The sequence below is a fragment of the Felis catus genome, chromosome F1, assembly GCF_018350175.1.
Source record: "Felis catus isolate Fca126 chromosome F1, F.catus_Fca126_mat1.0, whole genome shotgun sequence".
Taxonomy (NCBI): Eukaryota; Metazoa; Chordata; class Mammalia; order Carnivora; family Felidae; genus Felis; species Felis catus.
In genome coordinates, this window is record NC_058384.1 from 42,750,101 (window position 1) to 42,775,426 (window position 25,326).

General features: G+C 50.1%; 1 long non-coding RNA gene across 4 annotated transcripts in view; it reads left to right on the forward strand.

Moving 5' to 3' along the window:
- The window catches only part of LOC109495716, a 57,652-nt gene that overhangs the window by 23,575 nt on the left and 8,751 nt on the right, over positions 1-25,326 (forward strand). For 2 of the 4 annotated variants that reach the window (XR_006591888.1, XR_006591892.1), the window contains exons 4-5: positions 9,320-10,391; positions 15,901-16,085. This is a non-coding gene — a long non-coding RNA (uncharacterized LOC109495716). Of the gene's footprint in view, positions 1-1,149; positions 1,530-9,319; positions 10,392-15,900; positions 16,086-25,326 lie in introns of those variants that run through there. The other 2 variants (XR_006591890.1, XR_006591889.1) reach the window with 2 other exon arrangements.

Sequence of the window (25,326 nt, forward strand, 5' to 3'; positions counted from 1 at the left end):
CCCTTCCCTCCTGTACCTCTTTCCTCTCCTGTTTGTCCTCCCTGTACCCCCGGCTGCCTCCGGTGCTCCCCATCCCTACCTGACTTTGGGCCCTGAAGCCTCTGACCAGGTTCCCTTCTCCCGAAAGTGGGGAGCGCCAGCTGCCTACGTTTCGATGGGGATTGGTAAGAAGGCCCAACTCTGGCGGCTGGGGTGCATGTGAGGAGGCATGTATAACCCTTGCAGAGACTGGGCCTACTTTTCGGTCTCTTCACGTTGTCCTGGGCAGGCCTCTCCATCTCCTGGCTTAAACCAGCAGCTTAAACATGCAGGTGCTTCCCAGAGCTCTGCCCCATCTCTGAACTTTACAGCCATGAATTTAGATGCCTGCCGGACACCTCCCCCTCCCCTGGCTGTTTCAGGCTTCCCAAAGCCAGTGTGTCTAAGGCCCAAACGATCCCATCCCGCATACAGACCGGCTTCTCCAGCAGACCCTCCGAGAGTCCCCTCACCCTACCCAGGGCCTGGGGCCCAACAGGGAATCACCTTCATCCCTCCTCTCTCTCTCACCCCCAGTTCATCCTCACATGCAGCCTGTGTCCCTCTCCCTCTCCCTCCCCACCGATGCTGCCTTGGTTGACTTTTTCTTTCTTTCCTTTTTTTCTTTTTTTAATACGGTTTATTTTTTTAGAGCAATTTTAGATTCACAGCAGAATTGAACGGTAAGTACAGAGATTTCCCATATATTCCTTCCCCACACATGCACAGCCTCCCCCATTATCACCATCCCCCCCCCAGAGGGGTACATTTTCTACAATTGATGAACCCACACTGACACATCCTAATCACCCACAGTCCATAGTTGACATGAGGGTTCACTCCCAGTGTTGTCCTTCTGTGGGTTTGGACAAGTGTGTAACGATCTGGGTCCACCATCATAGGCTCACACAGAGGAGTTTTGTCCTAAAAATCCTCTTTGTCCCTTTTATTCCCTACCCTCTGGCAACCACGTTTAACTAGCTCCTAATTTTGCCGTTTCCAGAATGTCATATAGCTGGAACCGTGCGGCATGCAGCCTTTTCAGATCGGCTTCTTTCACTTAGTAACGTGCATTTAAGGTTCCTCCTTCATGTCGTGTCATGATTTGATAGCTCATTTTTTTTTTTTTAGCACGAAATAATATTCCATCGCCTGAATGTACTACAACGTATTTATTCACCTCCTGAAGGACATCTTATTTGCTTCCAAGTTTCGGCAGTGGTGAATACAGCAGCTATAAACATCCGTGTGCAGGTTTTTGTGCAAACATTAAATTTTGGACTCCTTTCGGTAGATTGCTGGATCGTATGGTAAGAGTATGTTTACTTTGGTAAGAAACCGCCAAGCTGTCTTCCAAAGTGGCTGTACTTTTTTGCATCCCCCCCCCCGCCCCCCAGCAACGGATGACATCCCCAGCAGCACCTGGTGTTGTCACTGTTGTGGATTTGGGCCGTTTCCACTAGGTGGGTAGCAATTCCCTGGTGACCTATGATGTGGGGCCTCTTTTCCCATACTTACTTGCCGTCTGCGTATCTTTTTCGGTGAGGTGTCCGTTTAGATCTTCTGCCCATCTTTTCATCACGTGTTTGTCTTCTTACTATTGAGTGTTAAGAGTTTTTTGTGTGTTTTGTTTTTTTATTATTTTTTTGAAGTTTATTTATTTTTTGACAGAGACAGAGAGAGAGAGAGAGAGAGAGAGAGAGAGACAACAAAGGCGGGGGAGGGGCAGAGAGCGAGGAAGAAAGAGGATCCCAAGCAGGCTCTGCACTGTCAGGGTAGATAGAGCCTGATGCAGGGCTCAGATACATGACCCGTGAGATCATGACCTGAGCTGAAATCAAGAGTCAGATGCTTGACCGACTGAGCCACCCTGGCGCCCCGAGTTCTTTGTGTATTTTGGACAGCCGTCCTTTACCACACGTGTCTTTTGCAGATATCTCTTCCCAGTCTGTGCCTTGTCTTTTTACCCGCTTGACAGTGTCTTTCACGTGGCACAAGTCTGTAATGTTAATGAAGTCCAGCTTATTAATTATTTCTCTCAGAGCCATGCCTCTGGTGCTGTGTGTACTTATGACGTGGGCCACACCAGTGGTCTGCTGACTGCTGGCTCCCCTGGGTCCTTCATTTCCTGCCCTCCCTGCCCTGAACTTTGAGGCTCTCCACGAACTTCATTAACACAAGGCTTTCAGTTGCTGAGATGGCCTCACTTTCTGCTGCCTTTGCCACCCAGCCTTTGGAATTCAACCCCTAAGCTTCCTTAGGGGCACCTTCCCTGAGGTCCTAGTCCGCAGGGGTGCCCCTCTCCCATCATGTCCCTCCTAGGCCCTGGCTTCTACTTCCTCCCGCTTGTCACAATTGTGAGATGCAGGCCTCCTCTGAAGGTGTAAGATCCATGAGGGTGGGTGGAATTTCTTTCTTTTTTCTTTTTTTGGAATTTCTTTGTTGATCACTGTTTATCTCTGTCTAGCACTGTGTTTTAATCATAGCAGTAATTATTTTAATAGCAAATACGTCTACAGCGCTAGGTGCCAGAAATCCTCCAAAGCTGGTTGCATTTTGTTTTCTAAATTTTTAAAAATGTTTATTTATTTTTGAGAGAGAGAGAGAGAGAGAGCAAGCGGGAGAGGGGCAGAGAGAGAGGGAGACACAGAATCTGAAGCAGGCTCCAGGCTCTGAGCTGTCAGCACAGAGCCTGATGCGGGGCTTGAACCCATGGACTGTGAGATCATGATCTGAGTCCAGGTCGGATGCCCAACCGACTGAGCCGCCCAGGCGCCCCAGCAGGTTGCATATTTAGCTTATGAGTGAGTATTTGATTATTTCCAGTTCACAGACAAGGTATCCAAAATATAGTTTGTCCAAGATACAGAGTTAGTAAGTGGAAGAACTGGGGTTCAAACCGAGAAAATCTGGCTCCAGAGCTGGTGTTCTTTCTTGTACTAGATTGCCTCTCAAGTTCATTACATCTTTGTTGGATAAATGATGATGTCAGGGAGAAAGACAGAGACAGAGACAATTAGGAAATAGTACAAGAGAGTGAATCAGAGTGAATGAAAGAGGCATTTGCCTCTGAAGGGCTCTTTAAGGTTGTTGACTGACTGATGGACAGACTCTGGAAGAGGGACACCATCCTGCCCCGGCCCCTCCTTCCTTCTGAGATGAGCAGCACAAGGCAGATAATTGGTGAGACAGAGCCTGAGTCTTTTGTGGGGGGTGCGTTGGAAGAATGCCACAGGGCCCATTAGTACTGAGCCACAGACAATTACTGCTGAGATGTTCAGGACATCAATTAAAAAGATTCAGTCAGTCATTCCCAGCAGTTCTGGCTCAGCCACAGCCTTTTTAGGGGAAGGCACTGGATCAGCCAGGGGGCCCTGAGGTCATCGCCCCCATTCCTGCTTCTGATCCAGTTCTGGTCCCGTCAGGGGTCTCCACTGTGGCAGAATCTACCTCCCTTCCCCAGTCACCCTGTGTCAGGAAATTTTGCTATCCAGTTGTCATGTATAAAAGCAATTTTCCCAGACAGTGAAAATATAATTGAGCAGCCCTGGGGAATGTTCTGCTCCTCCCCAGGGAACACCTGGATATCATACCCTCAATCGACAAGTCTGGTTCCCCGAGCTAACTTGTTCATTCTGTGAGTCAAGCCGTTTCCATTGTCCTTGCTCTTTAAATGAGAAAAGAGGCACTTTTTACGTGGCAAACAGGGATGTGGTGGGGCTCCGGAAAGGGAAGCCAGCTTTGATGGAGACCGAGAGGCATGGGGCAGGTGCTGGCTCACAGAGAATCCGGTGTGAAGGCAGAAGCCCTGCAGAGATTGTGTCCACTCTAGAGGTTCCCAGCTCCTAGAAAGCCAGAACCAAGATGGCGGCCCAGGACCTCAAAGGAGACGGTGGGGCTCCCCGAACAAGCCTAGATTCCTGCCTCCTGGAGACATGAGGAAGGTGTGGCCAGGAAAGTACAGGACAGCCTCAAATGCTGGGAAGGAATCTAGAGGCCAGATAGAAAGGAGTCTTCCTTACTCAGGAGGTTAAGGTAACTCCTGAGGTCCACGGCAGTAAGAGAGTAGATGACTAGCATAGGCTCAGTATGTCCCTGGTGCTCACACCTTGAGAGGAGGTAAGGGGACGGGTCCAGAAGGGTCAGAGGCTCCTCAGACCCAGAAGTTGGGGCCCCTGAGCTTCTGTGGTTATCACCCACCTCCTAGAGGGTTGGGGCCAGCAAATGGAACTAGGGATTTGGGAGGCCTGGGCAGTGCCATCCAGGCTTGCCTTTTCTACGGTTCAGATAAAACTTGGGGATATGTCACGTCATTGTGTTGGACATTCCTGAGGATTGCCTTTAGCTTCTTACAAAAATCCCCTTTTATTTCTTATTTTATCTTTAAGTAATCTCCACCCTCATGGTGGCACTGGAACTCATAACCTTGATATCAAGAGTTGCACACTCTACCGACTGAGCCAGCCAGGCGCCCCACAAAAGTCCCCTTTTATTTTTTTAATTTAATTAATTAATTAATTAATTTATTTATTTTTAACGTTTATTTATTTTTGAGACAGAGAGGGACAGAGCATGAACGGGGGAGGGTCAGAGAGAGAGGGAGACACAGAATCTGAAACAGGCTCCAGGCTCTGAGCTGTCAGCACAGGGCCCGACGCGGGGCTCGAACTCACAGACTGTGAGATCATGACCCGAGCTGAAGTCGGACGCTCAACCGACTGAGCCACCCAGGCGCCCCCAAAAGTCCCCTTTTAAAACCTTCTCTTATTATGGTAAGAGGAAGAAACAGGGGCCCCGGCCTAGCTCAGTCAGGAGAGCATGTGACTCTTGATCTCAGGGTTGTGAGTTCCAGTCTCACACTGGGGGTAGAGATTACTTAAAAAAATTTTAGCGGGGGGGCTGGTGCCTGGGTGGCCCAGTCATTTAAGCGTCCGACTTCAGCTCAGGTCATGATTTTATAGTTCGTCAGGTTCTGTGCTGACGGCTCAGAGCCTGAAGCCCGTTTGAGATTCTGTATCTCCCTCTCTCCCTGCCCCTCCCCTGCTTGTGCTCTGTCTGCCTCTCTCTCAAAAATAAACATTAAAAAAAATTTTTTTTAATGTTTTTTTAAAAGAGGAAGAAACCGTTTATACCCTTAGGTCCATTTGCGTGATGCTCCAGAACTGATGACATTTATGACAAATTAGAACAGTGGTGGCCTCTGCTGGGATCTTCATGGGGTGGTAGGAATGTTCTATGTCTTAACTGAGGTGTTTGTTACCTGGTTGTATACAGTTGTCTAGGCTTACTGAATTGTAGACTCAAGATCTCAGATAAATAAACAAGATAACCCTGTCTCACTATTTTTAGGGGAGAGATTTTCCTTCTCTTCTTCACTGTAGATAGGTGGCTGGCCAGGCCAGCCCCCCTGGGAAGCAGTCTTGTGTAGTAGAAATCACACTGATTTCGGAATCAGTCTCTGGTTCTGATTCTATTCTGCCACTACCACTGTGACCTTGGAAAGCTGATCTCTGATTTCCTACATCTTTAAGGTGAGTTGGGGAATTGTTACAAGTAAACAAACAAATTGCCTGGCATACACTTGGTGCCCTGACATCACCTCCTACAGGAAGCCTTCCCTGTCTTCTCCAGCCTTCCTCATCCCCACATGCCAGCCTCGGTGTGGTTAAATCTGTGTCTCAACAACAGTACGCATCTCTGACAGTCACAGACCCCTGTGGTTGCCTATCGAAGAGTCAAACTGCAAATCTGGAATCTCCAAGTGCCGAGGGTCCCTTTATGTAATATTTTTATCTTTCTGGTCCCCACCGCCCGCCCGACGAGGCTCTCAGATCTTTATTTTGTTTTTAAAATTTTTTTAAATGTTTTTATTTATTGTTGAGACAGAGAGAGACAGAGCATGAGCATGGGAGGGGCAGAGAGAGAGGGAGACACAGAATCTGAAGCAGGCTCCAGGCCTCCGAGCTGTCATTACAGAACCCAATGCGGGGCTCGAACTCACAGACTGTGAGATCGTGACCTGAGCTGAAGTCGGATGCGCAACTGACTCAGCCATGCAGGCGCCCCGAGGCTCTCAGATCTTGAGGGCAAGTGCTGGGTCTCGCTCAGCTTTGTATCTCCCCTGCTATATAACAAGTGCTCAATAAACATTTGACCAGTGAGTGAGCAAATAATAAGTAAATCAGTACAAGCATAAGTAATTGAATCAGTGTGTGAAAGAATGCACTCTCTAGTGAAGGTGTGGATCAATGAATGAGTCCATCAGGGCATGAGGGAGGGGACAGGTGAACGGTGCATCAGTGAGTGAGGAGAGTTGAGTGAAGGAAGGATGCCCATTCCCTTGTGAAAGGTTGTATGGTGGTAATGGCTTAAATGGCCCAGTTCCAGAGCCCTGGGAAGAGTCTGGGCTGTGGCTGCTCGAGGGACAGCGCTGAAGGAGGGCTCAGCAGCTGGAGCTCCCCAAAAACAGCCATTCTAGAGACTTCTCTCCCCTGCCTTCCAGCCGCCATCCACCTCTGCTTTGTGGACACAGTGGTGCTGAGGGAGTGTGAGGCAGGGCAAGCCTCCAAGCTAAGTCCATAGCTGTCCACTCCCGGACACCCCAGCCACAGGCAGTGAGGACTCACTCCCCACCCCCACCCCCCACGCCCCCGCCTCGACTCCATATCCCCTCGCTGATCTCCCCTGTCTTGTCGGCAAGGGAGAGCCTGTCAGGGGTTTGCATTATTTATCTGCTCTGTAACATTTACTGGGATGTAGTGTTTAATAACTGTCACTCCAATATATCTTTTCTTAATCCCTTCAGATCTGCTGCTGTAGCAATTTTAAATATTTATCAACACTGTTCATGTATTCGCTGGTTGGGTTGCAATTTTCTTGTAATTAAAGATTTACAAGACACTGCTTGAGATTTACAAAGGATTGGTAGAGATCAAAGGGGGAGCAGAGGAGAGATCGGGTCTTGGAATCTGTTGCTGGGAATGCCAAAGCTGGATTTGCTCTCCCAGGAAAAGTGGAGGCTCCTTCATGGGCTCCCACTGCCCTCTCCTTCCTGCTCTTTCCCATAGCCCAGCGCTCCAGTAAAGCAGACCTCACAGCACGACCCAGGCCACAGTGTGGTCCTGCCTCCCTCTGGAGCCCCTGTGGCGGCATGCCAGCCTGGGGCTGGGTGCTGGGGGACAGCGGGGAGCGAGGCAGGGAAGGTCCCTGTTCACATGGGGCTTACATTCTAGTGGCAGCGGTGGATGATAAATGTCAACAAAATTAAAATTATTTTGGGTTTTGAAAAATGCTATGGATGGAGTAAATAGTGACTGAGGGTAGGAAATGAGTATCAGAGTCCTTGCCCTCGAGCAGTAGAAACTGACTCAACGAAAGGAAGTTTCTGAAAGGATAAGGGGAGTTCATAAGGGACCAAAGGAAAGAATAAAAGTGAAAAAGGGTAAGCGGAGGCAGGCACCCACAGATGGTCTCTTCTGAGGGTGGCCTTTGGGAGAAATGTCTCTGGACCGTGTTCTGTTTTTGTGACATTCTGCCCAGGAGTCACAGTCCAGAGACAGAGGTGTTCACTCTTGGGCTGAGGAAGGCAGGGCACCTTGAGTGACAGCTTCACCAGGGCTGTCCACTGGGGGAGGGGTAGTCATCCAGATGAAATCTGGGTCACAGGTAATGGGCTTACTGGAGCCTCAGGGGCACATTATATCTCAGAAGGCCTCCCAGGGGTTATCTGAGCTGACACCAAAAGGATGAGAAGGGGCTGGTCACATGAAGAACTGGGGCAAGAGGGACTAGAAAGGGCAAAGCCCGATGGTAGGAAAGAGCTTCGATTTTCAAGGGTCTGGGTGGCCGGTTCTGTCTTCCCTCACAGACTGGACTTGGGAATGGGCCCATCTCCAGTTCTGCAGAGGCGGACCTGGTTTACATTATGGGGCCAGAATTTTGTTTGTTCCAGATGGAATGGAGTAGAGGGCGTTCCCTACCTCCTAGAACAGGAAAAACAATAATGGCGGAATTTTGGTTAAGTCAAGTCATGTTTCTGGAGGCCTTTGGACTCCTAAGAATGGACGAGGTATGTGCACAGTCCTCAGAGCGCTTACACCCTTGTTGGGGAGACACACACAGATCAGGGCAGTGATAGACGTAAGCCTAGAGAGGCGATTTGAAACCTTGCTTCTATTCTAAACTATGTGTTTAGTGCTCTAAATTCCCCTTAAGTACTGCTATGATTTTTGTTTGTTTCTCCAAGTCTCTATTTCGTCAGGTACAAAATGAGAATAATAATAGTACCTTATTCATGTGAAACTTTTCCAGGAATTAAATGAGATAATACATGTAAAGTACTTACATATGCCTGGCACATAATAATATTCACTCAATAAAGTTGAGCTATTATGATTAATAATAAAAGTCATGTAAGTATCACTACCCCAAAACCAACGATTTTGATGTCGTATTTGTATTTTCATCTGACTCAAAACGCTTCCTAATTTTCCTTTGTTCTGCTCCATGGATTGTGTAGAGGTGTGTTATTTAGCCCACAGAGTTTTAGGGATTTTCTAGTTATCTCTCTGCATTGATTTCCAATTTATTTCTCTTGTGGTCAGAGAGCATACTTGGTATGACTCAAATCCTTTAAAACTCATTGAATGTTACTTATGGCCCAGAAGATGATCTTTCTTGATAAAAGTTTCATGTTTCCTTGAAAGAATGTGTATTCTTGCTATTGTTGGGTAGAGTGTGCTGTCATGGTGAGTAGGTCGAGCGGAGCGACAGTGTTGTTCAGATCGTCTATATCCTTGCTCATTTTCCGACTACTTGTTCTAGTAATTAATGGGGGGGGGGGTGGAAATCTCTGACTGTAATTGTGAGTGTGTCAGTTTCTCCTTGTGGTTCTATCAATTTTTGCTTCACATATCGTGGAGCTCTGTTATAAGGCGTATTGAGGTTTGCAATTGTTATACATTAAAGAACGATCTGGCCCCAAATGTCAATTGAGGAAGTTGAGAAGCAATAATCTAGAGCTAATTATTCCCCTCGAGTGAGACAAGACTCTTTTATGCGCCCCGTTCACTGCCCCACCAGGCATGGGGTTTCCAGTGTGGGCTGTGGGAGCAGACGCTATTCTCAGCGTGCGTGAGTGGTGAGCACTCTTCACCTTAACCTTTTCAGTTTGCTCTTTTCTCCAGCTTCGCATGGATTCCTCACCTGTACAGGCTGATGAGTACTCAGCTGAGGGATGGAGGGAGATTCTCTTTGTGGATCTCTAGAGTTCTGTGCAACTTTTTCTCCACTCTTCTTTCAGGCAAATTCTACCTGCCCTGTTCCACCTGGCATCCCCTCCCTACCTGTAGCCTGGAAACTCTCTGAAGATAGCGAGCCTGGACAATCATCGGGATGGTCTTGTTTATTTCTCACCTCGAAAGGATCACTGTGCTACATTGCCTAGCATGTCATGTCCCATAAATGGTTGCTTCATATATTTTGTCTGGTTTTTGGTTGTTTTAGGTGGGAGGGTAAGTCCTATCCTTATTACTTCATCTTGGCCGGAAGCTGGTCCCTTTGGATTTTGGAGACCAATTTTTTTAAAAATATTTATTTATTTTTGAGACAGAGAGAGTGAGAGTGTGGGGGAGAGACAGAAAGAGAGGGAGACAGAGAATCCCAAGCAGGCTCCCCGGCTTTCAGATGTGGGGCTAGAACTCATGAGTCGTGAAATCATGATCTGAGCCCAAACCAAGAGTCTGACACTCGACTGACTGAGCCACCCAGGTGCCCCTGGAGACCAATTTTATGATGCCGATGTCACATGTGGCAAACTCAGTAGGAGCATCCCAGTGGAGGTCCTGAGGCATTGGGAGTAAACATACTCTCTCTTTCTCAAGTCACTATTCTTCTGAGTGATAGTTTTGGCTTTGTTCTGGCCCTGATAGACAAAAGCCCTGACCACTGGACCATGCATGAGCTTGTAGCCAAAGCTACTCATCATGTTGACCAAGCCAAAAATTCAGGCATGCCCAGTAGCACTTCATCATGAAGTGCAAATGATATCAATGGAACCTGGCCAAGCAGATACCAATGGCTCACGTTCTAGTAACAAGTCATTCAAACTCTGAGAGGGCCCACCCTTGTGGCTTTGCCACCTCTTCCTCAATCTACACCCATGGATTCATGGAAAGTTGACCAAGGAGGAGAATAATCAAGATTGCTTTGCAAAACTCTTCATGCTGTATTTATATCCACCCAAAGGAAGCCACCTTAGCATAATAGCTCGTTCGGAAGGACCCCTGAAATGGAGAACAGATATCCTCCTGGGGGGAGTACTTTGAGCAGTACGACTTGACTAATTTGCTTGGGAGGAGGAGAGACGGCCAGAGGTAAGGTTCTCACTGATTCATGTGCTTTGCTAATGGTTTGGCCAGATAGTCAAGAGCTTGCAAAGGATAAGATAAGATTCAAGAATTGGTGACAGGGAAGTTTAGAAAAAGATATGTGGATGGGTCTCCTGGAATGGGCACAGAATGAGAATATCTGTGTTCCACTGGATATTTACCAAGGTCCTATTGGTAATCAGGTAGACAAGATGGTCTACTTCATGGATGTTCATTAGAATTTTCCCTCAGCAACCCCAGAGTTTGCTCAGTGGGCTTGTGAACTGAGTGGCCACGGTGCCAAGTTGAGGGCTTGGCAAAGGATTAACCTCAGTCTCACCAAGACTAACCTGCCAATGTTAAACGCCCACCATTCCAAAAGCAGAAATCAGCCCTGAGCTCCTGACTTGGTAGAATAACCAATAGAATCTACTATTCTATTGGTAGAATAACTAGGTGGCCGGTCAGCTGCTTTAGGCCACGTCGGTTATTTCAGATTCCACCAATGGAGATGTTATGATTTGTTCTCCTGGAACAGACAATTATTCCTAGTAGAATGAGGGTCCCTGCTAACCAGGGTCACTTTTGTAATGATGGAGGTCTGCAGACCTTTGTCTGTTAGTTTTCCCAAGGCATAGATTCCTGGAATAGAGCCAGGCTGTGGCAGACGGATTTCGCTGCCAATGGGTGGATCATCAAGAGGGTTCGGAGACGGACTGTGAGGCAGTGCGTGACCCTAAGCTGGCTGCAGGAGTGAACAGCCAAGTCCTGAAACATTTATGCTTTGCACAGAGTTCAGTGATCGTCGTGTTGATGAGGGCATGGCGGTGTGTGCGCGCGTGTGTGCGTGTTTACTGCCAATATCTCATCTTTCTGATCCGCTGAGGAGGGCTTTCAGGCAAGGGATGATTGAAGAGGTATCGGGGGAAGGGAAGAGTGAGGCAGTCTCTCAGTCCTTGTTTGTTCAGGGGCTAGCGTAGGTTCTGTCACAGAGTAGTTTCGTTTGCTGAACGAGAAAAAAAGAACAGAAAAGAACACAAGTGAATAAATCTGGGTTTCCTCTGTGTTAGAAGGGATCTCAGAGATGATCCGGCCCTATCCCCAACCATTCCGAGACGCTCTTTGTTGATATCCCTCAACCGGTAGCCGCTTCATGTCTGCTTGTCATTGTACCTAAGAATCGTTTTAGCGACAATTTATCAGGCGCTTACTTACCCTTGTGAGGTACTCTATATGCATTAACCTCATATAAGCCTCAAAACCTGAGGAGGTAATTATGCCTACGTACGAATGAAGAAACAGTTTCAAGTGACTACTTCAAAGTCACCCAGTTAGTAAATGATAAGAGTCAGGAATTGAAGCCAGATGTATCTGACTTGGTGGCTTCCGTTCATAAACACTATGCTGTACTGTTGGAATATATACTGTGACAGAGCTGTCACCACCTCAAGAGATAACTCATGCTCTAGATATAGATACAGATATAAATGATATCTTACGTATGAGATGGATATAACTTAGCCAGCTTTGGCTGTTAGAGAATTTCCTTATGCCAAGTTGAAGCCTACCTCCCTGTAGCTCACGTGCCCTGTTCTGAGCGTCCCCTGTAGACGTCTGGAAACCACACTCTTCCCTCTTCCGTATGATCATCCTAAAGCCATCTGCAGCTGGCTCTCACAGGCTGCAGTGTGGAAGGGTCTCGGCTAGACCCACTTCTGGTGCCTTCGCTGACGGGGACCCAGTTTATCGATGCTATTAGCATGTGGCGCTCGGGCCGAGCAAGGTGAGGTCCGACCAGCGCAGTTTCCAGATCACTGCCTCCTGTCTGGACGCTATACGTGCATGATTAATGCCATCTCACCTCACGTTTGCTTTTTTGGCAAGAGAAATCTTCCACTGCTCTAGACTGCTTGGCTGGATGACTCTGGAACTTAGCTCAAAGCAGGAAATAATATGAGACGGCAAGAGCCACAGGCTTCTGGGGTCTGGTCTGGTCTGAGTCACCTGTGATTCTGGTTTCTGAGTCTAAGTACTGGGCAGAGGGGGAGGGAGGGGAGCTGGAGCGCCTCTCCTCGTTTGTGGGGTGATGCTTGGCAACATTGTCTTCTGGAGCAGAGCTGTGCTGTGTGTGTGTGTGTGTGTGTGTGTGTGTGTGTGTGTGTGTGTGTGTGAGTAATCTAGAAAACAGCTGTTGAGCGCAAGTCTCAGAGCTTCGTCTGTCTGGGCCTTTCCATTCTCACTTTGGATGTGATGGAATCTCATTTCACTGGAGAAAGCATCTTCCAGACTAAGCTGAGCTCTGCCTGTGATGTAACCTCTGGACCTTCCCCCCCCGGACCTCCGGCCCCCTATGCAAAGAGATAACTGAGGAGGCTGCACTGGGGCGGGAGGCAGGAGGTCCAGGAGCCCAGTTCTGGCAACCCGTCCGAAGCTGCAAGGGTTTGGCACACTGTCTCTTGCCCTGAGCCTGGGCAGTGTCCTCTGGGGCCCGTGCGGGTGGAGTGGTCGTCACTCTCCATGGACATGTTCCTTGCATGAGACCCCACGCGAACTGCCTCAGGTTTCCTCCTGATTAAGATGTAATGTGGCTACTGATGTACAGAAGGGAATGGGCATGAGAGGTCTTGGACACTCGCTCCGCCAGTTCTGGAAATGGGTGAGAGTGGGGAGGCAGCTGCACCCAGGGGCAAAGAGGAAGGGCAGCACAGGGCTCTGTCCCCCCCCCCCCCCCCCGCCACAGCATGGCTGCTGAGAGAGGGCAGGTGTCTTGGTCTTCTGTCCCAACATGGCCCTCGGTTCGCTATGTGACAAAGGGCCACACCTCACCCACTTGCCGCATGAGGGGGTGGCTCTGGGAGTAGAGCCAGTAGGTTCTGGTTTGAATTCTGGACCTGATCTTGGTTAAGTCACATTAATTTCCAGACCTTGGCCTCTAAAATGAGGTTAAAACTCTTCATCTCAGGGTGCCTGGGTGGCTAAGTCGGTTCAGCGACTGACTCTGGATTTCGGCTCAGGTCATGATCTCAGGGTTCATGAGTTCGAGCCCCACGTCAGGCTCTGCACTGACGGCACAGAGCCTGCTTGGGATTCTCTGTCTCCCACTCTCTCTGCTCCTCTCCCTCTTGCTCTCTCTCTCTCTCTCAGAAATAAACATTAAAAAAACCCCTCTTCCTCTCCTGGGATTTCTGGGAAGATCAAAGATAATGTGTGCGAACCTCCTGTCTTGCAGGGGACACCTGCTGAAGAATGGTAGCCATCATTGTAAGGAGACCCTGCCTGCTGCTCCCACCCCCTCAGCGACGGCATGGGAGTGACAGGGCTAATGGATATGGAAGCTCTTTGGGGTTCTGCATGCGGTTATTAGTGTGATAACAGCAGTATTTACTTAAAATTCCCTAGAACTCTGCTCCCAGAATGTGCAGCTGGGGAGAGAACCAGAACTTGGGGATGGGTCCCCTTCTGCACACCTCTCCCCCAAATCATTGCTCTTCCCTCCCAAATGTTCCCGCTTTGGGGACCTGCTGTTTATCAGTTGAAGGAAAAGGATTGAGGATGCTACAGGGGAGACTTTTGTCTTGCTAAGTCTCTACACCCCACAGGGAATGGCCAATTACAGCCCAGCTCTGAGAGATTCGTCACTGTCACACCTGGCTTGTAGGGCCCCTTGGCCAGTCTGGCTCCCTGGGCAACCGGCCATAGATCACAGCTGTCTCCTAGCAGGGGGCCGGAGAGCCGAGGAAGGGCGGGGTGCGGTGAAGGACATGATCACTGGGTGGAAGCTGGGAAGCCAGGGGGGCCTTGTCATTCCTCAGTGTCACAGGACAGGGGACATCCAGGGAAGTTCAAATATGCCTACGTTCCAGAGCTTTGGATCAGATTCGGAAGGAACCCCAGCGTTCAGGTGTCGTTTGCATGGTCCCCACCCTTTTTCACCTACCCTCATTTCCCATAACTTTGGGGAGGCACTAAAGTCCAGAAGACAAGAAAGAAATCAAAAGATCCGGCTAATTTTATTTTTGTTATTATTTTTGAATATTTATTTATCTTTGAGAGAGAGACAGATAGAGCACAAGTGGGGGAGGGGCAGAGAGAGGGGGAGACACAGAATCCGAAGCCTGCTCCAGGCTCTGAGCTGTCAGCACAGAGCCGGACGCGGGGCTCGAACCCACGAACCGCAAGATCATGACCTGAGCCAAAGTCAGACGCTTAACAGACTGAGCCACCCAGGTGCTCCAGATAGGGCTAATTTTAAACTTGACATTAGTGGTTGCACGTTAGAACACTTTATGTGGGTGGCAGGGAGATGGACGTCGGCCAGCCCCCCCACTGCTCCCGTGTCTCATCAGCCCCGCGATTCAGGCCTTCATGCATTTACTCACACGTTCATTCACGCGTCAAAAACTTGTAACACACACCTACACTGAGCCAGGCTGTGTTCTAGGTGCCAGGGATACAAAGCGAACAAGACTCCACTTTGCTCCCAGAACCTAGTGTTTTAGGGACACGAACGAATCACCAGGAGGGCATACACCCAGTGCAAGAAGCTTCTCGTGATCCCCGTGGTAATGCTGAGAAGAGGCTCCGACTCAGAATCGGGGAGACTGTGGAAGGCTTCCTGGAGGAAGTGACATCTAAGCTAAGACCCTAGGGATGAATAGAACTAGCTGGATGAAGAGAGGAAGGACGGTGTTGCGAGGAGAATGTTCCAAGTTGAGAGTAAGCAATGTCTCAAGATAGATGGCTAGTGTGGTATATTCTAGTCAGTGAAACTCATTTGTGTGGCTGGATCTCAGACAAGGAGGGAGTGACACAGCAGACGTATGGAGAGGTAGGCAAGGCTGGGTCATGAAGTGCTGTGATTGTGTGTCCAGGAGTTTAGTCTGAAGGCTATGGGGAGTCGTGACACATTTCCAGCAGGGGAGTGATAGGATTGGATTGAATTAAAAGACAATTTTTTAAATGTTTATTTATTTTTGAAAGAAAGAGAGAGAGAGAGCGCAAGCAGGGTAGGGGCAGAGAAACGGAGACACAGGATCCGAAGCAGGCTCCAGGCTCTGAGCTGTCAGCACAGAGCCCGACGCGGGGCTCGAACCCACGAGCTGTACCTGAGCGGAAGTTGGAACCTCAACCGACTGAGCCCCCTGGGCGCCTCTGGGTTGGATTGAATTTTAGAAGGAGCGTTTTAACTGCTGATTCTCTACCACATGCAAGAAGGGCGTCAGAGAGGCCAGGCTGGGGACTGTCACGGAGGTTCAGGGGAGAGTTGACTGTGGCCTCGACTCCCACGCCTGTTCTCCCCGGCCAGCCTCTCTGCTTCCATCCCCTTGCCCTGGGCTCTGGCCACTTGCCCCATGCAGCCAGTTCAGGAGAGGGTGGTGGCCCCTGTTCCCTTTCCCCCACACCTGTCTCACGGCGGCATGCTCCTGCGGCGGGAGCTGCTATGAGAGCACGACTATTCTTGGGCATTGCTTTAACTCACTGCCTTCAAAGTCCTTGTTTTCTTTGCTCCTCTCAGGCCTGCTGGAGGACAGCGCTCATCAGGCCTCGTCACGGCCATGAGACTGCCCCACAGGGGACGTGGGGGCTCCGAGGAAGAAGGCAGGCCAAGGTGGGACCCCACTCGTTCGAACTGGACTGAGGTTCTCACTTCAAGTCTGGAGGTGCGGGGAGCCCCTTTGTGCTCAGTGACCTAAAAACAAGGTAGCGTGGAAATCCCGGGAGCTTGGTGCGCCGTTGGTGTGTGTGTGTGGGGGGGATGTGAAATGGTGCAGCCGTTGTGGAAAACAGTATGCAGTTCCTCAAAAAACTAAAAACAGAAATGTAATGTGATCCAGTCATGCCCCTTCTGGGTGTAGACCCAAAAGAAGTGAGAGCCGGGTCTCAAAAAGATACACACACACCACGTTCCCAGCAGCATTGTGCACGAGCACCGAAGGGTTTAGGCACATCGGGTGCCCACCAGTGGCGAAATGTACAATTAAATGTGCTGTATACACACAAGGAAGTACTACGCGGCCTTCCGTAGGAAGGAGATTCCGCCACAACGTGGATGAACCCTGAGGACGTTGTGCTAAGTGAAACAAGCCCGTCACAAAAAGACTGTATGATTCCACCTACTTGAAGTCAAATTCAGAGAAACGGAAAGCAGCGTGGCGGTTACCGGGGCTGCGGGAGGGGACGGTGGGCACCTGTTGCTTAACGGGTAGAGCTTCAGGTTTGCGAGAGGAAAAAATTCTGGCTGCTGGTCGCACAACAAGGTGGATACGCTTTACGCCTCTGATCTGCGCCATCAGAAGTGGTTATGATAGTAAATTTTGTGTTACGCGTTTTTGTTTGTTTTTAAAGTTTATTTTGAGAGAGAGAGAGCAAACATGAGCAGGGGAGGGGAGAGAAAGAGAGGGAGAGAGAGAGAGAGAGAGAGAGAGAGAGAGAGAGAGAGAGAATCTCTTGGGGCTTGAACCCAGAAACCGTGCGATCATGACCTGAGCTGAAATCAAGAGTCAGACGTTTCACTGACGGAGCCACCCAGGCGCCCCTGTTATGTGTTTTTTAACCACAATTAAAAATTAAAGAAGTCAGATGACTTACATAAAATTTTTTTTTAAAAGCCAAGTAGGAACAAGGGTGGGTGGTGGGGGCGTTAGGACTTCCCGCTTTCTGAGGGCCGCAGGAAGTGAGAGAAGGTCAACCCCGATTCTGACTCCCCTGGCCTAGGCTGCCCCAGGTAAGGACATTTGACTCCCTGACCTCCCCTCGGGCCTCACTGGTGCCCGGTGAGCACAGAGGCGCTGGAGGATGAGGAGGAGGAGCTGAGCACTTACAGGTACCCTGGTGGCCAAGGATCACAGTTGTCATTTTCCCAACTGCATCTCCTCCCCACGAACACTCCCTCTCCCCTCCGGTCCATATCTGCAACTTACTTTCCCCTCTCTGTTAATCTCAGCCTGTTTCTTCTCTGCAAAAATAGGGGAAGGCTGAGAGGTGGGAAACATGATGTTCCCTTCGGTCCCACACTCCCCTCGGCGTGTCTCTCCCTCCCTCTGCCTCTCACCTGGTTTCTCTCCAGAAAACTGGCTGAGGTCCAGCTGGAGGCAGGGATGGATGTGATGATGGGTGGGAAGCCCCTTTGATCCATAAGGGGAAGAAGCAGCATGGAGGGAAGGGGGCGTGGATTTCCCTTCAGCTCAAATGTGATGTTGACCTTCCTCATGTCACCTCAAGCTGAAGCAGCCGGACCCACTGGGGGTCCCAGCTGGGGCCTGCCGGGGCCCCGATGGGCTGGGCCTCAGTCACCCAGGCGCTGGAGTGCTTTCTCAAGTGCGCCCTTCTCCTAGGGGGTTCCTCCAGCTCCAAGCCTGCCTCTGCCACTTGGCCTGATCCATTGCATGTTCGTGTTGTGGGATCTCGACCACGAACATTGCGGTTGAGTTCTCAGAGTGCTGGGTGCTCGGTTTTCCTAAGCTTTGGGGTTTCTCTCGACCGGGATGCGGTGGGTGTCCGCAGAGGGGTCAGCAAGGAGGAACGTGGTGTCTTTCTTAAAAACAGGCTCCCTCTTGGCGAAGCCTCACTAGCCTTTCTGGTCTCTGTTGGTTCTCCTCTTCCGAGCTCTTAGCCTGTGTTTCCCCTTCATCTCACTCTAGATCATTGTGGTCTCATTTTACCGGCATAGTATAGAAATGGTTTCATTGGGTAAGACTTGACTCCCTAATCACGTGGTAGGTTCCTGGAGGGAAACATTCCTCATCTCTTCTTTGACTTTGCAGCAGGATTTTTTTTTATTACGAAAATTTTTTTTAATATTTATTTTTGAGACAGAGTGTGAGTGGAGGAGGGGCAGAGAGAGAGGGAGACACAGAATCCGAAGCAGGTTCCATCCAGGGCCTGAGCTGTCAGCACAGAGCCCGGCGCAGGGCTCCAACCCACAGACCGTGAGATCATGACCCGAGCTGAAGTCGGACGCCCAACGGAGCCACCCAGGCGCCCCCTGCCCAGCGGGATCTTAATGCAGGTTTTGTTTGGTGAAAACATCGTAGCGTTTCATCCATTTCCCATGGGCCTCTCTCGATTATTTTTTCTATCCAGCTCCTTTACTTTGGAGGGAGCTATTTATGTCATGGTCCTTGTTGATTTTTCTCATCCTCAGTTATTTACTGAGCCCCATGAGCCTGATTTCTTCCGTGGCTCTGTGGGTGATTTAAACACTCCTCTGACGTTGGGGGCTGAGATACCCAATTTCATTTCACAGCAGGTTTGAGTCACATTTGTTTTGTGTGGTGATGACCACCCACCATCAGCAGACACGGACAAAGACCTCTGACACGGGGGCTGGGTGAGGCTGAGGCTGTGGATAAGCGGGAAAGAACTGAGTGGGGGTAAAAGTCAGAGTGTGGTCGGTTCCTCGGGGAGTCCTTGGCGTTATGTTGACTCTTGTGTCCCCACACAACCTGTGAGAGCCAGACAGCACTCAGGTAAGGACCTCTGTACCGGCCTTTGATGGCGATGTCGAATGCACTCTCGATTTGCCGGTTCTGGGTTCCTCCCACTGTAGAAGGAATCTACGGTGCCGTCACCGTGGGGGAAGCCTGGGCTGAGTCGCTTCCAAAGTTTGGAGCTAATGAGAAGGAATCACAGACCCGGGATTTCGGTTCAGTCTAAGGAAGAATTTTTGAACAAGTAGCTGCTAAACCAGATGGGCTTGCCTTATGAGGTAATGAGCTCTCGGCCACTTAAAGTATTTAAGCTGGAATGAGATGGTGGGTGGTTGCGGAGAGAACTTTGGTGATGGGTGAGGGGTGGGGGCTGGAGGACTCTTCCAGATCCCAGAGTCCATAGGTCTGTGTCTTTTGTATTACGGTACAAACTCCGGACAGGGCTGGATTTTCTTCATCCCCGTGTCCTCCCAGGAGCTGCAGAAATACAGTCATAGCACCTCGGTTGACGACTGAGTGAATGTCTGACGAACTCCACTGAAGGCATGGACAAAGTTCGCATCTTCCAAATGGGCCTTCGCACGTGGCCACTGTGGAAGCCAGAGCCAAGGTTAAGTTTCCCCACCGTCCTTCCCCCGGGAACCAGAGTGGGCGACTGGGGCCCTGGGGAAAGAAGAGAGGTCCTGAAAAGAGGGGCAGCTGGCTTAGGCATAAAAGTTGTTTTAAATGTCTTGAGCTCTTACTACAGTGACTCTCAACCTTGACTGTGCATTTAAGTCACCTGGGGAGCTTTTAAAAACAGTAGTAATGGCTGTACCTCACCCCCAGAGACTCTGATTTAATTGGTCTGTGGAGTTGGGCATCAGGTTTTAAAGCTCCCCGGGTGATTCTAATGCACGGCCAAGGTTGAGAACCACCACGTTGCTAAGTGCCAGGTGCTTTACATATATTTTCTCATTAATCCTCGCCGCAGCTCAGGAGTTAGGGTCGCAGCTTCTTAGAGCCTGGTCCCGAATCAGCGGCACCACCTAGGAACCTGTGTGAGAAATGTAGATTTTCAAGCTGTATTCCAGACTCACGGGACTGGGTCCTCTGGGGTTGAGCCCAGCAATGTGTGTTTTGAACGCCCTCCAGGTGGCTGTGGAGAATGGTGCAGTTCTCTGGGAGAACTGGAGTTAGGTACGGCAGCCCTCATTCACAGATGAGACAGACGGGTGTAGTCACTAGCCCGAGTCCCGGGGATAGTAAGGATCACAGCAGGGATTTGAATCCAGGTGTGTTCCCCGCGCAGACCTGAATGTCCTCCCCTTTACGTAGGGTCCTCCGTGGTCAAAGCTAAGACACGCCAACATGGTTTGTGGGGAAGTGACTGGGGTCTCCTGCTAGCCCTGGGTCGATTCTTTCTCCTTCTCTTGGTGCCAATATGTAGCTCCATCTGGAGCCCAACAGCTCTCGCCCTAGGGGAGCACAGGGCAGAACACCCCGGGATTCGTTCTAAAACAGTTTTATTAGGTGCTTAAAATAGCTTCTAGCAGATGGTGTGCAGAATGGGGGACTGGAGCCGAGCTGCAGACGACATTTACAGAATTGTGTGTGTGCACGCACATGCATGTGCACGTGTGCGCACAGCTGGTGTGTGTGCACGTGGGGCGGAGAGGGGTTGTCAGAGAAGTTGAGGAACTGTGGAAGGAGAAGCAGAACAGGAGGGATGACTCAAGTCTGCCTAAGATTAAAGAGGGGAAGGGCTGGAGGCTGGGTTTCCCTGGCACTTGGGTGAATCCTGTGCCCTCCTGGGGCACTTGGTGGCCAGAAAGATGCTGTTGACTGGCTGAGTGATCTCTAATGTGGCTCTTAGGTTGGAAAAGCCGTGGAGTGGACATGGGGGTGGGGCAAGAGTTCCAGGAAGCCCGTAGATGTTGGCGATCTGAAAGCCTGGCGTTTGGATCGAAGGTTAGGGGCAGATACAGGAGCCCTTGCTTTGCAAATGGAAACACCGGGAATTCATTTTCCTCATTTGAAAGGAAATGTCTGTATGTGTAAATCTGAATCCCACTTAGGTGCAGAGATGGTGTTCACCGACCTGACCCTCCCTGACAGACCGTCCAACTGTTGTGGGTGTCTCTGTTGCCCTTGGCAACAACTCCCAACCGTACTCTCGAGGCTGTGTACTTGGGAGTGGGTCCTGGGACCTTCTAATGTGGCGATTCTTGTTTTTTCTGGGTTTTGGACCCATTTCAGAATCTTATGAAATCCAAGGTGCCCTCTCTCCAGCAAATCTCATGATCATATACACAGAAAAAATTGTCGGGAGCTCATAGAGGCGCACGGACCCTCCAAGAGCATCTTTGAACCACTGGCTCCGGTGGAGGGCCCTGAGGAGGATGGCTTTCCATCTTCCAGTGATAGTCCAGCCCTGCCCTGAACCAGGACACCAGAGTGCTAGTTCCCTTCCACCCCTCACTGTGACATGAATGGAGATAATGACATTGAAGCCATTGGAAGGCAGGCTCCTGAATCGGAGGACTCTGTGCCTGGCTTCAGCCGCGAGAATTGGGACTAAACCAAGTGGTGGCCGGTGGCCATTGAGCTCTGGAACTACGGCACTTGCCACAGCTCACCCTCTCAGCCCGTGGCTCCTCTGCCTCGATCATCTCCACTCCCACAAGTCCTGGGGCTCTTGCTCCCGCCCACCACACACCCATTCCTTTCATCCTTGTCAGCACAAGTGATACCATCTCATTTTTATCCTCGGTCATTGGTGCCTGATTACCGCTATCTAGCATCCCACACCCCTGAGAGGAATGCACCCCTCTATTCCTTGGTTTGTCATGTAGAAGGTAGTGGGGGTAAGTGGACAGGGCATGGGCATTTGGAATTAGAAGACCAGCACTCAAACTCCAGCTCTACCCTTATTGGTTGTGTGATGCTGGGTAATTCATCTAAAGTTCCCAAGCCTTAGTCTCCTTACCTGTAAAATGGGGGTAATAATCCTATCTGTGCTGCCTAACTCATTGAGTAATTACTAAGGGCAGATGAAAAGGTAGATATCCAGGAGCTTAGTAATGGACCACAATGGGCCATACATTATTCTTACTACGATGTTGAGCGTGGGTTCCTTCTTCCCTCTGTACAGGCCGACAGCCTGGCCATTTTGATTTCTGACAGTGGCAGTGAAGGGATGAAGTAGAGGTCCTTCCCACTCCGTCAAACCTGCTCCTGTCCTCTTGTTGCCAAGGGAGCTGCCATTTTTCACGGCAGCATAACCAGCTTGTAGATGAAGATACCAAGGAGGATGGCTCAGCATTGTGGTATGAGAGTGATCCGGGCCACCTGGCCAGAAGGAGGCCATGTGAACCGTATTTCTTTCTTTGTTTTAAAAAAATATTTGTTTTTGAGAGACAGAGAGACAGAGCATGAGCAGGGGTTAGGGGAGAGAGAGAGAGAGAGAGAGAGAGAGAGAAGAGAGACACAGAATCCGAAGCAGGCTCCAGGCTCTGAGCTGTCAGCACAGAGCCCGACGCGGGGCCCAAACTCACGGACTGCATGATCATGACCTGAGCCGAAGTTGGACGCTTAACACACTGAGCCACCTAGGCGCCTCGGGACCACATTTTCTAATCAATGTTGTATAATGGCGCAAAGGCCGGGAGAAGTCAGCGACAGCTACTCCTGCCGCCTAGACACTTGTTTAGTGCTTTGCTGGGCTCAGTGTCGAGCCTCTGAGGAGCTCCTGACTTGCCCAGCTGATGTCTGAGCTCAGAAGCAATGGAAACCCATTGGCAAAGGCTGCTCGGGATGTAATTCTGACCGACACAGAAGAACTGGTCGGTGAGGGGAGGGATCAGAAACTCTGGAGGAAGCCACCACGTACTTGTAGAGTTCACAGTATCTAAGGAAGGGAAGGATGAGGGGACAAAATCAGAAACCCCCCCCCCGCCCCCGCCCAGACTTCTACAAAGGATGTTTCAAAAATTCAGAGAACAGAATCAAAACTGTGATTCTCAAGAGAATATAGTTCAAGAGGTTTCACAACGGCAGTCTTGACAATGGAGTCACAAATTATCTTGAGTGTAAGAAAGAAAAATAAAAGAGGGCAGCGTCTAAAAATAAACGTGGCTGTGCAGGAGCTCTCTAAGGCATGCAGATTTTAGAAGTTCGCGTGTTCTCGAGAAACTACTGACATACTTCTGAAGTATATGAATTTGAATATACTAGAGCAGGGTGGTTAAACCTGAGCCCTTGGAATCAGACGGTGTTTGAAGCCTGACTCTGCCACCCACTAGCTGCGTGACCTTGGGGAAGTCATTTAACCTCTCTGAGCTCTGACGTCCAAATTTATCAAATGGGGCTAGTGGCATCCGCTGTATAAGGCAGCTGTGGGTTGAAGTGAAGCGGCGTGTGTGACACATCTGTGAGAGTGGCCACACGTGGTAGGTGTTCAATCATCACCGTTACTACAAAAAATACAGGAGAGGCTTTTAATTAATGGGCAAGTGCAAAGGGACTGTGCAAATGCGTCAGAATTGTACTGGGAAGGTCAGGGGCACCTGCGGGGCTCAGTCACGTAAGCGTCCCACTTTGGCTCGGGTCATGATTTTGCGGTCTGTGAGTTCGAGCCCCGTATTGGGCTCGCTGCTGTCAGGCTGTCCACGCAGACCCTGCTTCGGATCTTCTGTCCCCCTCTCTCTGCCCCTTCCCCACTTGAGCTCTCCCCAAACAAATAAATATTAAAAAAAAAATTGTATTGGGAAGGCTAAAGATACATTGATTTGACATTTGGGAAACCTTTGAGGAACACACGAGGGTTCTTTGGGTAAAACCAGCAAGAAGGAATGTAGACGTTGGGCCTGGAACAGCCAAGGCGTTGTCAGTGGTTGACAGAGGAAAGGGCAGGGTAGGGGCTCCGGCAGTCACTGTGGCCTCTCCCCGAGCGACTGACGAACACAAGATGGAACTGAAGGCCAGTCAAGGTCATTCCTCACTCCCTTAAATGACCTCCACTGGCCATTACTGGCAAGGGCACGGACAGAACTTGCAAACATGATGGTGGAGCCCCCTTTGAAGAATCACCTGGAAAAGCAGAGCAGCAGGGAGTTTGTGGAACAATGTGGCTTTGATTTTCAAAATGGGGAAGGGGATAGATTTAGAAAATACAGACGTGCACTTAGTGCCCATCCCTGGCAATGTTCTAGAAGTGATGAGTACCTGGAGGTGATTATTGCAGATGCCCACCTGGCCTCTCTGCTTCTGCCCTCTGCCAGCCCTGCCCCCATGCTGTTCTCAGCCAGGAGGCATCCCCTCAAGTTCAACCATGCCACGTCTTCCCGGAACCCTGCTGTGGCTCTCCCTCTAACTGGAGGAAAAGCCCAAGTCTTTCCAGTGGCTGACAAGGCCCGACACAAACCCCCGTCACGGTTGGCCTTCCCTTTCCTCTCTTGCTGTGGCCACACTGACCTCCTTGCTCTTGGCCTTCACCTTTGCTATTCTGTCTGGATCTCTCTTCCCCCAGATAACTGCCTGGTTCGCTCCCCCCAAGGCTTTGCTCAGATGTCAACTTCTCAGTGAGGCCTTCCCTGAACACCCCGTGTAAGGCTCTACACATCCACTCCTCCTCTTCCCTGACTTATTTTTTCTCCATAGTACTCGTTACCATCCCACAAGACTACATATTCTTACTTATGTGTCCTGCTCATCAACTCTCCCTTCTCACTAGAAAAGCCAGGTCCAGTCTACGGCCATACCACCCTGAACGCGCCCGATCTCGTCTGATCTCGGAAGCTAAGCAGGGTCGGGCCTGGTTAGTACTTGGATGGGAGAAAAGTCAGGTCCACGGGCTCAGAGGTCTGTATCTACGTCCCCATTTCCTACAGCCTCGCAGACCATTACGTTCATTAACTATTTGTTGATTGGGAGGGAGGGTGGGGAGGGAAGGAAGGAAGAGGGCGCCATTAGAAAGAAGCTGCTCAACTAGGGTGACCAACCATCCCAGTTTGTCCAGGACTGGGAGAAGGACTTTCAGTGCTGAGACCAATAAAATTCTACTTGGTCACCTACCCTAGCTCAGCCAACCGCGTTTACTTCTCTGATGCCGGGACCGGACCGAGAGCTCTGAGGAATGCCTCCAGCTCGCTATCTCTGCATTTCACACAGCCTCCCACGAAGTCCATCTGGGGGAGAATGCAGAAATGTGGGCTGCAAGATAGCATGCTTAAGCTGTCTGCAGTTGGCCGAGTGGCCATCCCAGACGTATTGACTGATAGAGCCTGTCAAGGAGATGGGAAGGCTGCCACGGTGAGCCACAGAACCGTGTCCTGGCTCCGTGGACGAGCACATGGAAGGCAAGGGGACCTCTCAGTGGCATGCCCTAGGGAGGGAGAGCTACTACGCTCAACAGAAATCGTCTCAATAGATGGAAATGATAGGCCCTACGTAACACCTTAAAATTTAAGGGGAAATAAATATTGCTTTCTATTTAGGGTTAAAAAAAAAAAAAGAGGGCAATCTTAAATGTA